The sequence below is a fragment of the Urocitellus parryii genome, unplaced genomic scaffold (assembly GCF_045843805.1).
Source record: "Urocitellus parryii isolate mUroPar1 unplaced genomic scaffold, mUroPar1.hap1 Scaffold_49, whole genome shotgun sequence".
Classification (NCBI taxonomy): Eukaryota; Metazoa; Chordata; class Mammalia; order Rodentia; family Sciuridae; genus Urocitellus; species Urocitellus parryii.
In genome coordinates, this window is record NW_027554054.1 from 968,633 (window position 1) to 981,692 (window position 13,060).

A 13,060-nucleotide genomic window follows, 5' to 3' on the forward strand; every position below is an offset into this window, starting at 1 on the left:
TTCTTTGCCTCAGCCATATTGAATTTCTCCCATGTGATTATTTAACATCAAGTTTTGCCATTTTAAGATTAAGCAAGATCCTTAAGGGCCTCTTCCTAGAAATCATGTTCTTACTGAGCTGGCTATTGATTAACTGGAATTATTCTGTTCAACTGAATTACTTCTGCATTTTGGACACAATTTATGTTAAAAGTGAGGTTTATTGTAGAATATGTTGAGGTATCTTTCTTAGCATCTAATAATATCCTTTCCAAAAATACAGAGGTTGCTTGTCCATATCATTACATATTTAAGTACCATCAGGGAGGGCAATTGCGTTTTGTATTTTTACCATAAATTTCATGATTATAGCAGATAAATTTATGAGTTTAAGTATTTTTCCTGTTCCTATTCTTTACAGGTTCATGTTATTCAAAATTTAAGATTTACAAATGCACATTAAAACAACCAATATGCTAATTTTATGATTTATATTTTAGCTGCATTTGCAACTTGTTAGGGACACTTTAATTACATTTTGATAACATATCCTTGATATAATACTTTTTGGTTCTTTGGAATACATATGAGCAATTCTGAGAGCATTATTTAACTCTATTTTATACACCAGAACCCTAGTATTGTTTTTAAGCTAAAAGTTATAAAAATAGCAAATCACATTTACTGTTGAAAGTGAATGCAAAAAAACTTGTTTTCTTTATTCTGCTTCTTAAATATCTAACACATGAACATATATTCTAGAATTGAGCATTTAGAAAAGTTGATCCTTAATTTCAATAAGCAAAATAAAAATTAAAAATCTTATACATAATAATTTCTTAGTTTTTAAAAACTATTATAATAAATTGAACTTATCTATTCTAATTGTATAGTGAAATAAAAAAAATATTTATTGCAGAAATATATAGGGAGGCAGATAAAAAGGAAATCAAAATGCTAAAAATCTGAGGTAGAAGATCAGCAGTTCCTAAACTGAGAACTTTTTCTTGTCCATCACCAATACAGACAGATGAGCTTGGAAGATTGATCTTTGAAGACACTGAACCCTGAAAGTGTTGCTTTAGTAATTACAAAACAATAACTATAATAAACAATAATAAAAACTCTCAGAAGTTTGAAATCACCTCTTTTTTTATTGTTTCATTATCATGACAAGCAGATCAAGTGACGTTCAAAATCCTCATTTCATTACTTTTTTGGAATGGCCCAGTAATTACATTCTGGCATTTGTTACAGAATGCTCATGAATACCAGACTGAGGCCCTGGTATAAGTTACAATATGCTTGTTTGTTGTCTGAAAGGTAATTTTTTTTTTTAATTTTTTCTGGCTTATGCTCTTTGTTGCCAAGCAATCTAATGCATAAGATTGCATAAAATATGTTAGTAAAGCAATTATAAGGACACATGAAGTTTCATAACCATAAATTAAAACTTACTGAGTTTTCTAGATTGGTTTTTAATAGATTCTTCCTAGAAAGTGTCATCTCAGTGAATAATGTATCGTCAGTGAGTCTCATTCTGATTATGCATCTAGTAGACCTTCATCAGGGAATTGTCATGTTTGTGATAAAGTGCTCACTAAAACAACAATTGATGAAGCAAATGTTTTGAGGAAACAGAATAAATTAATGCTTATTAATAACCATATGACAATTTATGATGAAATGTAAAACAGAACTTGAGTTCACATTAGCTTGCCTTCCAAGTCTTGAATTATGCCTATGAAAGCTTAATTTCTTAATTAAGAGAATTAGCTCATCCATACTTTTGTTAATCACATGCTTATGTGTACTTATACATATGTTTTTATTTGCTACCAAATACCTAATTCTCAGGTGGTAAAATGATTCTTAGTTCTTCTCAAATTAGCTTGAAAGTACTAATGAATTGAGTTCTCAAGAAAAATCTGTGTCAGCAGAGAGGAACTGTCTTATTTGAAGTGGTAGCTTTACTAAATTGTGTGGCATTTTGAAAAATGCCATACAAGAAATGGCTTCATCTTATTTATTTGCAGGTTAATTATATACCTTAAATTTACCTGTGGCTAGTCACCTGCCAGAACCTTTTCCTTAAGTCCACTTTAAACATCCATCACATTTCTTCACTATTCAATGGTGATGTTTATGTTTAACATTCCACTTAAAGCACTGAAGTCTATATGAAAGCTCAAACACACACACACAAAACAAAAAAACAAAAAAACAAAAAACAACATAGAATTGGAGATTCAATTGACCTTAAAACTTAATATAAATGATTTGAATCAGTCTGAACTTCAATAATTCCTCACAATCAGCTAATTTTAATAATCTAAACCATTTCTGAGTTTCAAAATCAGTGGCTAAATACTAAGCAATTTGAACATTAGAAACCATAGATGGTATATCACTGACATTTGAAAAAAATTTATGGAAACTCAGAAGCATAAATGAGTTTAAAAGTATCAAAATTTGCAGTATCTATACAATTGATGTATACTAGGTAATGAACACAACTTTCATAAAAGTATCACCACAGTGTTTCATTAGTATGTATCGTGAGAGTTATTTATAAATGAAAATTATATTTGCTGTTGCAGGCCTGCATGAACTTCAATGACAGTGGGGCATGTGTGACTCAATGTCCCCAAACCTTTGTCTACAATCCAACCACTTTTCAATTGGAACACAACTTCAATGCAAAGTACACATATGGAGCATTCTGTGTCAAGAAGTGCCCACGTAAGTGATACAATAAAAATACTCCAATTAATTAGAGCATTATTTGGACATGAGAAAACATTTCTTATAAATCCATTTTAACTTGAAGTTTGAAAAGTCATGGATTTCTTTGGGTATGGGTATTCTCACTCTCATTTCATAAACAAGGAAATTAAAGCTCAAGATATTTAAGTGTTCTAAACTTCATAGTGAAGGATTGGAATGTTTGAGGTTAGAGCAATGATTTATTGACTCCTGAATTTGTTATTTTCACTACACCTGAGTTTTCTTGCACATTATGCTGTTTCTTGGGAAAGTTAATTAAGTTGATTAATAAAGTGGAAGCAAGCTATAAAATAAATAGGGCCTGCTTCTAGTAGAATGGATTTCTACCTAAATTCATTCATGTAATTTGTTTACACTAAGATATATATTATTATAATTTTCATATAAAATCTAATTTTAAACAAAAATAATAGGTATAAAGAATACATTTAGGGAGCTTTGGCAAACTGTTTACTTATCCTGGGTATTCAAAATGACCAGCATTGCTCTCCAGGTATTCAATATAACATATGTGTTGACATTTCCTAGAGTCAATTTCTTTGCTTTGAGTGACCAGTGGGACTTTCCTCCATGTTTCATGTTTCATCTACTGGAAAGGCCAAAAAAAAAAAAAGTTACATTTCTTCACATACTTTTTTAAAGGAAAGCTTTATGATCTACAGAATACAGATGTAGTAACTTGCTTAAAGCTTTTGTCTTTGATTAGTTTACATCTGTGAAACTACAGGCTAATTTAAACACGTCCACAGTGAAATTTAAATTTTAGATGAGCATTCTTTGTGATTCTTGGTTTGCCAAGCTTGAAGTGTCTTGGGAAAACAAGGACATTTAGCTTCTAAATACAGGTCTACAATCCCTAATCCAGAGTTCTGAAATTTAACATCTCCAAATAACATACCTTTTTGAAACAAATTTGGCTGCAAAACCTGAACCTCATTGGCGTAAGGCCAATTATAATCTTTATTCATTCTACTTGGCATAAATTGCTGCATAAATATGAAAGCATTTAATTATATGGTACTATCCAAGACCTCACAGAAAGAATACTTACTTAACACATAGTAGATGAAACTGGTGCAGATTGGGGTCTCCTGGCAAAGAGATTAGGTTATTAGGGAATAGTCTCAGAATCCATACCTGTAGGGGAAAGGAAGGAAGCAGAAATGAGCTTTGATACCCTCTCAACAAAGGAACTCTTTGGAGGTCAATGCTCTGTGGTAGACAACTGGAATACAGGGATCTCCATGATTTGTGCCTACTCCCATGAGTACCCCAGATTTGCTTCATTATCAGATTTTCCAGTATTTCTCCTTCCAGGGCAAGCCACTGATTATGAGTCCATATAAGAAGCCTCTTCTTTCTCCACACAAAATGAGTGATGAATTGTCCTACCCAGAACTATGTCCTTCCTCTGCCTCTCAACTCCATTCCTAAGTGAGGCTTCAGGGAAGCCACTGTCCATTTTCATTTTGCAACCATGGATCAAGCTTAACTTTTTTTTCTCTTTTGGTCAGCTTTTCCTAAGTGCCACCTCTCATCTCCACGTAGCAAAGGCATGAGCTGAGTGTGGTGTACAATGGCAGGGGTGGGTGACATGGGGTCTGAATCACCAGCTAATGCAGGTCACTTGTGTCTGTCCTCTGCACATACCCAATCCCAGATGCACTGCTTCAGTTTTACAGTGCTGTTGGCTCTTAATGTGATGAAATCATGACTCCAACAAAACTTTGTTCACCATGGGTAGTTCTGGCCATAAGTGTAACCACTGACCCATGATGAGGTATTTTGACTCTACCAGGACTCGGAAACATGTCAGGAACTCTTTGTTAAATGCTACTAATGGCATGACTTAGCTCCAGAAACCTATCTGCTAAGTTTTTCCAGTTGCTACTTATCATAACTTCACGTGCCATGTATTCCCATTATACTACTGCCTATATTATACAACCTATTGGGTTTTATGTCCCAAGTAACAAAATTGCCTGTACCATGTGCCTTTCCTGCTCTGGGCTCCCCTCCAGTCTGGAAGGCTTCCACACTATTGCATAGTGGGCTAGTATTCCCAAGCATAGGATGATTCTGCCCTTCAAACCAGAATGGTCTTGCAGGCACTATGTTTTCCATTTATGGTGGGATAGTCCAGAGACAGTTATTTGTCCCTTATTTTGTAGAGGATGTTCTGGTGTACCAAAGATCACCCAGTCTCCTAAATATTTCACTACGTTTAGGTAATAAAATGTTCCGTGTCTATACCCTTTGAAATTTCCTTTTGTTTCTTTAAAAAAAATAAAGTATATATGGGAATGTTCTATGGCACTCCATTGAAACATAGAACATATTTTAAACATTTTCTCCTGGTTATGAAGTGCACTCTATTAATCCAAAGCAATTTAACTTAAGCTTCATTTGTGCTTCATGAACTTGAACTATTTTTAGACTTCCAACTTGCATCATGACCTGAAATGAAGTGGAACTATTGAGAAACAAAAACTAAATGTCATGTAGTTTCCTAAGTGTATTAAAGGAAATCCACTATATCTTGGGGGCAGTTTGGGATATAGAGCCATAGAAAAGCAAGTGCAAGGTTCTGCTAACACACTGCCTACGATTTCAGTGTGGATGGTTAAGATACTAGTTCAAGTTGAGATATTAAAAAAAAAACTGTTTTAAGGGAAGAGACATATAAACTGTCAAACCCTACAATGTTTTGTTTAAACTCGATAGCTGAGCCAGGCATAGTGTCAAGACCTGTAATCCAAGTAAATTGGGAGACCTAGGCAGGAGGTCCTAGGTTTGAAGCCAGCCATAGCAATTTAATGAGGTCCTCAGCAACTTAGAGATATACTGTCTCAAAATAAAAGGGACTGAGGATGTAACTCAGTGGTAAAGCACACCTGGGTAGTTCAGCTAAAGAAATAAAAAATGAAAATAAATACATAAATGTGATGACTGCACATTAACATTATTTTAATTTTTATTTTTTTACCTTTTTTTGTATCAGATAACTTTGTGGTCGATTCTAGTTCTTGTGTGCGTGCCTGCCCTAGTTCCAAGATGGAAGTAGAAGAAAATGGGATTAAAATGTGTAAACCTTGCACTGATATTTGCCCAAAAGGTGAGTGATAGCTTAGAATACTTTGGTTTGAACAGGGTCTTATACCAAGGCTTATATGGAGACCTTATACCAGGGTCTTTCATTTACTTTTCAATAGGCCAATGAAGTTAGCCTCAGAATAAACTCACTACCACAATGAAACCTTCCTGTTCCCCTATACTTCCCATGACTTTGGACAGTTCCCCAAAGTATCAACTAACAGTGCGTATTACTGGTTTTGAATTATGTCAACTAAAACGGTCCAGATAAAACTCAAGAGTTAACTTTCATAGGAGCTCAGAAATAATAAAATTCCATTTGGTCAGTAACAAATATTAGATGTTTGATACTCAACAAGGATTTGCATGCTTATTTTAGTATCATAGCTCATATTAGCTACTTTGCCACTCTACACAAAATTATCTGCTATGCATAAACAGGAATGCAAAGGGATATACCACATGAAATTTACTCTCCAGATCTTAAAATATTTTTTAAAAGATGTGCGAAATGACAATGAGGTTTACTATAAGCATTAAATAAATGTTGCAGATAATTCATACTGTAGGATTTTAGTGGAGGAAGAAATCCCTTCTAGCTGTGAGTGATCAAATTCCTCACCAGAATGAAGCTTAAATTAAGCAGGACCAAAGTATAGCTCACATCTTTCAAACATTATTAAGCTTCTCAAAGATTAAGGAGTTCCTTAGAAAATGCCAAACTTCACATTTACTTTTAGAGTGCCTTGTCTCCTCTCTCCCTCTCTTTTCTTCCCTTCCCCTTTCTCTACACACACACACACACACACACACACACACACACACACACTATTATTTTAAATAAAGCCTTCAGAAAGCAGAGGTAACATTAGGTCCAAGTATTTAAATAAATGTCCCTTGACCCAAATTGATATGGTAACAACTCATATCATTCGTATTCTTTATTTGATGTATATTCTTCATTAGTCCAGTGTCTTTCAAATTACATGTTGTAGAATATTAGTAAGCCAGGAAAATATTTTGTTTAAGTGACCAGCAGTTTAAAGTATTTAAAGTAATGTTTTAGATTGGGTTAGAAAATAAGTAAATTTAATCTAGTAAGAAAAAGCAATGATTAATGAAGGCTTTTCTTTTTTATGTGGTGTATGAATGTCAGGTTTTAGTATAAAATACGGTTCTTACAAAGACTCATGCGAGGACATCTTTTTTTATTTAGGACAATATTTTAAGTAGGGACAAGAGTAAATGATGAATGAATTATTTTATTTTCCAGAAAAAAAATAACTTTTTAATATTTCAATAAAATGTTGTTTCCTTTATCATGAGAGTGCAATAATTTATTGACCAAAAATAAGTTTTTCAGCCCGCTGACTGTGAGTCTTGTTTCTACAGCTTGTGATGGCATTGGCACAGGATCACTGATGTCAGCTCAGACTGTGGATTCCAGTAACATTGACAAATTCATAAACTGTACAAAGATCAATGGGAATTTGATCTTCCTTGTCACTGGTATTCATGGGTCAGTATTCAATTTTATTCAAAACTATTTTACAAAATGTAGACAAAACAGAAGAGATTCCTTAACTTTGCTGGATTCTTTTTAACCTAGAACAGTTTTACCTTCTGTTAATGCTCTTTGCCAATAAAACCAAGGCCAGTTCAAAAGCAGTGATAGTAAACCAGAGTTTTGGGATGGAGCTCCAGTTTGAATTAGATGGGAAAATATAAATTTGTAGGTAAGTTAAAATTTATTGGCAGGGAATTCTCCTAAAATTTGTAGTTTGCATCAAGCTTGAGTTATTTTTAGTTGCTTTTAAGAAAATAATATTAATTAATAAAGTGGCAAACTTCATTCAAATTTCTAACTGATTAGGTCAAGATAATGTAAATTAATAATCCTTTAAAAATTTCCATGTTAAAGCAAATCAGATAACCTGGCATAAAACAAAGTTGGAATTCTCCTGAAACTCTTTCAGAAATTTTCTTTGCCTTTATGAAATCTTTTTATATTTTCTTGAGCTGGGAAATTACTATGACTGTAAGAGATCTATTAAACAAATTTCATTTTGGTAACACAAATTGGAACATTATCTGCATGCCTTCATTTCAGAACCACCTGCTGGTTTTAACTGGGAAAACAACCAAATTTGTATCCTTTGAATTGTAATAAAAATGCAGGAACATTCAGAGGCAAAATGGTTGGATTATGAGAGCTGTAACCTAATCAGTCCATGCTGGTTTGAATAGACTCGTGGTAATGAGGCAGGTGGGTATGGCTGAAGGTCTGTCCCAGAAGGGTTCATCTTCCCTTGCAGCCCCTTCCCCTCTCTCTGTTTTACTGTTGCCATGAATGAAGTTGTGCTTCTCCACCACACCCTTCTGCCATGATGTTCTGTCTCACCTTGAACCCAGAGCAATGGAGCTGGCCCACCATGAGCGGAACTTCTGGAACTGTGAGCCAAAATAAACTTCCACCTCTAAGTTGTTCTGGTTGGATATTTTGGTCACAGAGACAAAAAGCTGAGTAACCCAGGTGGGCTGTGAACAAAGCAGGTTTGTGTGAAAGAATCCTGGTAAATACTCCACTTCCAGAAGAGATGAATTGGGGTTCCCTGAGGAAGGAGAGATACTGTTTCCAACCACGTGAAAAATCCACCAAAACAACAGACCCATCATAACAAGGCAGGCTTCTCATATCACTGCCTTTGTCTCATAGGAAAGGTCTTTATTCCATTCTTTTCTTCTCAGAAGTTAACTCTGAGCTCTGACTTTGCTATGTGGGATGTAGAAACTTTTAGAGGTGTTACAGAGTCCCATGGTAGAGAAGGCTCACTATTGGTGGAGTGTTGCAAGCAGGATGTCCCAGGAAGGTTGCTATCCTGTCCCCTGACCATTGCAAGAACTGAGCATTTCCCAAGTAGATTCATGGAATTTGGAGGAAAGGTGTTGAGGTTCAGTCACATGAATCAGTAGTTAGGCTGATATAGTTCTACATTCAGTTCACATTGATTGGACCTCTACCTTCAAGTCTCACTGATGTGCAAGAAAGATTTTTAAGGTAATTATTTTTTATTTTATGATTCGGGAAAATAAGATGCCAAAGACTCTCAGAGATATAAGGTGCTAGAACCCTGATCTCCTGCCTCCTTAAACACAGATTCACTTAGCCCTCATCTCCCTAAGTAAGGTTTAGATGACCAAGAGGCCATTCAGGACCAGGATGCCACACCTGCCAAGAAGCCATGTACCCTCTCTTGGAGGAAGAAGCTGACAAGGTATCTCTCATAGACTGCTTTCAGTCCCCTGCTTACCCGTGAAAGCTCTCCACAGTGCTGAGTGGGGACAGAACGAGGAAACCACTCGAGGGCAGGATGCCTGTAAGGGACAATGGAGTTTCTGAAGTACCTGTCCTTGGTGAGCCAAAAAGGTGTTTTCCAGAAATGCTTCTCCTACAAGTGTATCTTGAGAAGGTAGCAGAAGTCCATGTGGTCAAGCCAAGTGTGTTGACTTATTTGTGCACTCACTGTTGATGTCAAGCGCAGCTGTCTGACTGCATGAGGCCTGTGGGAGATGCAGGGATAAACAGGATGAAGACCTTGCTTACCACCTCACCTGGGCCATGACATCACCCCTCCTCTCCCGGAACCACCTTTATAAACTTTATAAACTCTTTATAAAGCAAGTTCTGGCACCTCCTCCTTTCCAGTATTCCAGTATTATATCCTGACACGGAGCAACCCCACAAGGTAGTACCAAGTGGCCCAAGGTCACAGAGCTTGCCAAAGCTAAGACTTGAAGCTGACTTTCTGCCAGCAGAGTGCTTTTCCTTGGCCAGCCTCTGAACACAGATAAGCAAACTGGGAGGTGAAGGTGGCATCAGGGCATTGCATTGAGAGATTGCTGCAGCAGTTGGAGAAAGGGATTGTCCTTTCTGCTGATGGAGCCTTTTTCAGGTGACTTTCTAGTCCTGCTTCTGGATATCCCACCGAAAAGAAAAAAAAAAAAGCCTGGCAGGTTTCCTGGGCCGGCTTACAGACAGGGCCAAAAAGACTTTGCAGGTGGACTGGCACCTAGGACCAAGAACAAGGATTCTTTCTCACTCCGTGGCTCTTCAGCGACTCCAGGCTCTCTGCCCCCTAGAGGTTAGATAAACTTTTAAATTGGGAAGGATGGTAAGAGATAAACTAGTGAAGCAGCCCATCCCTACCCCCAGTTTATAGGGCAGAAAAGTGAGGTTCAGGTCAGCCTGAGTCAAGGCTTACCTGGTCCCCTATATTCAAACCCTCCATTGTTCTGCAGCTGGGCTCCCCAGACAAGTACCAAGTCCTGCTTCAGGGAGGAGAGTGACTGGCTTTAGCGTGTACAGTCTATTAGGTCAAACTGAGGATAAAAAGAGAAGCCCTGATTTGAGGGTCTTAGCTTCTGTCAATCTCACCTCTTTCTCAAGCTTGACATTCACTAAACACCAGATTCTGAAAACTTCCATTTAAAGGAAATCTCTTGACTGATTAGCTCTCTGCTTTATCCTAACCAACTGCCTTTACTGAACACACCCCAGAAAGCGAAAGGTCTCTGGAGAATTGATTGTACAATCCTTGCTCTCCTATTCAGGGGCCTGAGTCTCTGAGAACACCTGGACTGGAATTCCTCTAAATGATCTGGTTTCCACATTGACTGTTCTCAGACCCTCCATGAATATACAACCACGAGCAACTTATGGATTTTTTGAGGCCAGTCGGATCTGGCAATCTGCAATGTGTGCATTTCATATGAACACTCTCCTGCCACACGTGTTTTGAATGGGGACCCAGGACCAGGCTGGGTTCTCAGTTTGGAAAGGATATGCTACCTAGGGGTATCTCCTTAGTAGCTGGGGTTGTGGAAATAGCAGGAAAGAGAGGGCTGTGGTGAAGATATCATCTCCAACCCGAAGAACCAAGGGGGATGATTTACAGGCCTGAGAGTCTAGCACCTGATTCAGCAGAAGCCCTTTGCTTTATTGCTCCCTGTGAAATTCAATCATTCTGGGGGAGGGCCTTTGTCCAGGAAGGGGGAGTTACAGGCTCTAGTTAGGTTAGGATTAAATTGCTGATTTCAGCAAATGGAAACTAATGACCATTGCTGGTCTCCCATTTGCACAGACACCTGCAGAGGCAACTCAGCCTCCCCAGTGAGGGGGACTTGAAGAGGATGAGGTTTGGGATAAGCTTCCTAGGACAGGTGTGCTATTCAAATGCTTTTGGGCAAGTGGCCCTTACCTCTAAGACTCTGACATTTCAAAGAGCTAGTTTCTTGCTGGTCCTTCTTTTCTTTACTATGGGCACAGGATAGGAGACAAGGGGTACAAATGAGAAAGCTCAGGTTTCTCAGGAACTCTTACTCTAGGTATCTTATAGGTTTCTGCTCAGGGGGCAAATCACTTAACACTGTGCATGGCTGGCAACTTTCTGAGTTTTGTTTTTGCATAACTTAAAAGTATCTGCACCTCCCTGCAGCTGGCCTGCCACAAAAGTTTGTCTAATCTTTCTTTATTCCCTCCCAGGGAAGGGAGGAAGATGGGTGCTCTTCTAAAGACATTGTAAATTTTTATCTTCAAGTGTCTTCATCTAAAATGCAAATACAACTTAGGCCAATGCCTCATCAGGCAACACATTAGCCTGGCTTAATAACAATCAACTGAGACCAAAAAAATGAGGCTTAGCATCCACAATAATGATATTATCTATCATCTATTGAATAATTACTATGTAGCAGGCACTATGCTAAGCTTTCCACAAAGAAAATGTCTGTCTTTCTTTTTTTTAATCCTCACACATTTCTGAGGCTGGTATTTCATGTTAAATTCAGAAAAACTCAGCTATGTATCCAGTGTTACACCCTAAAGCAGTGCAGAGCCAGGAGTGCACCCCAGGTAGTGGGGCCAACTCACCCTTTGCTACAGGTGCTTAGGGTTCACACAAAAATTGGAGATAGGGAGCACAAGAGATAGGGGTATTTTGCTTCCCAGGGGAGATGGGGAGGGACAATAGAAAGAATGGCATTGTGAGACAATTCAAGTCCTTATGGGCACATAGACCCTGACTTAAATCTCAATTCCCACAAAACCTCCCCAGCTATGTGGGTCTGGGCAACTCACTTGTCTCTGACTGTCGGTTTCCTCATCTGGTAAAGAGGGATCTTGATACCCCTTTTTCATTCACCTGTTCTCAGGCCTCTGCTTGGGGTTGTCTCCCCCTTGCAAACCTCCCAGAGATCTCACCTCCTGCCTATTTTACCCTCTTCTGAAAAGCTTATGGTACTTACCTGCTGTGCTTTAGCAGTCACCTGGCTCTCCTCCTTAAAAGCAGGCATGTGTCCTCTCCACCACAGTCCCTGAAGGAACAAATGAGTAAACAAAAAAACGTTGAGGACTAAAACAACATGGAGAGCACAGAAGACAGTCTAGAGAACAGCTCCATGTACCCCTTTACCTGAGGATAAGGCCCTGTATCACTTTTGGAAGAAAGAGAGCTATCTAGGACACAGAGATTCAAAAGAGAAATTATGTGTGTATGTGTGAGTGTGTGTGAGTGTATGTGTAGGAGACACACACACACACACACACATATTCTATTGGTTCTCTTTCTCTGGAGAACCCTATTACACAAATTTCTCCTCTCCAACTTCTTTTCTCTTTTTCAAATCGCCCCCTCCCATGCCCCTAATTATTTCACCTCCGCATCATGTACATTCCCTCAACTGTTCTACAAACTAACATGTAGTAGCAATATAATATTTCAGATATTGCTATGTGCCACCCACTGATCCAAGCTCTCACGATAAACCCTGGGAGGTAGGTACTATGATTCTCCCCATTTTACAGATGGGGAAATTGAGGCACAAAAAGGTTAAGTAACTCTCCCAGGGTTTCCCAGGTGGAGAAGCCTAGAATCAAACCCAGGTTTGAGAATGGTCATGAAAGACTGAGGGGGTGAGGGTAGAGAGAGGGAAAGGGGATGTTATATGAAGAGAAAAATAAGAATGGACTCCTTTGGTAAATACCCTTTATTCTCATTCTCTCATATATATGCATCTGTTTCTGCCACTCACCACCTAGTGTCAAAATTGTTGGGGACTGTGACATTAGGGATGTTCTCTTTACCAAAAAGCAGATTATTACTCTATCTTCCAGGTAAATATCAAGTCTATTCCCTCACCTGGC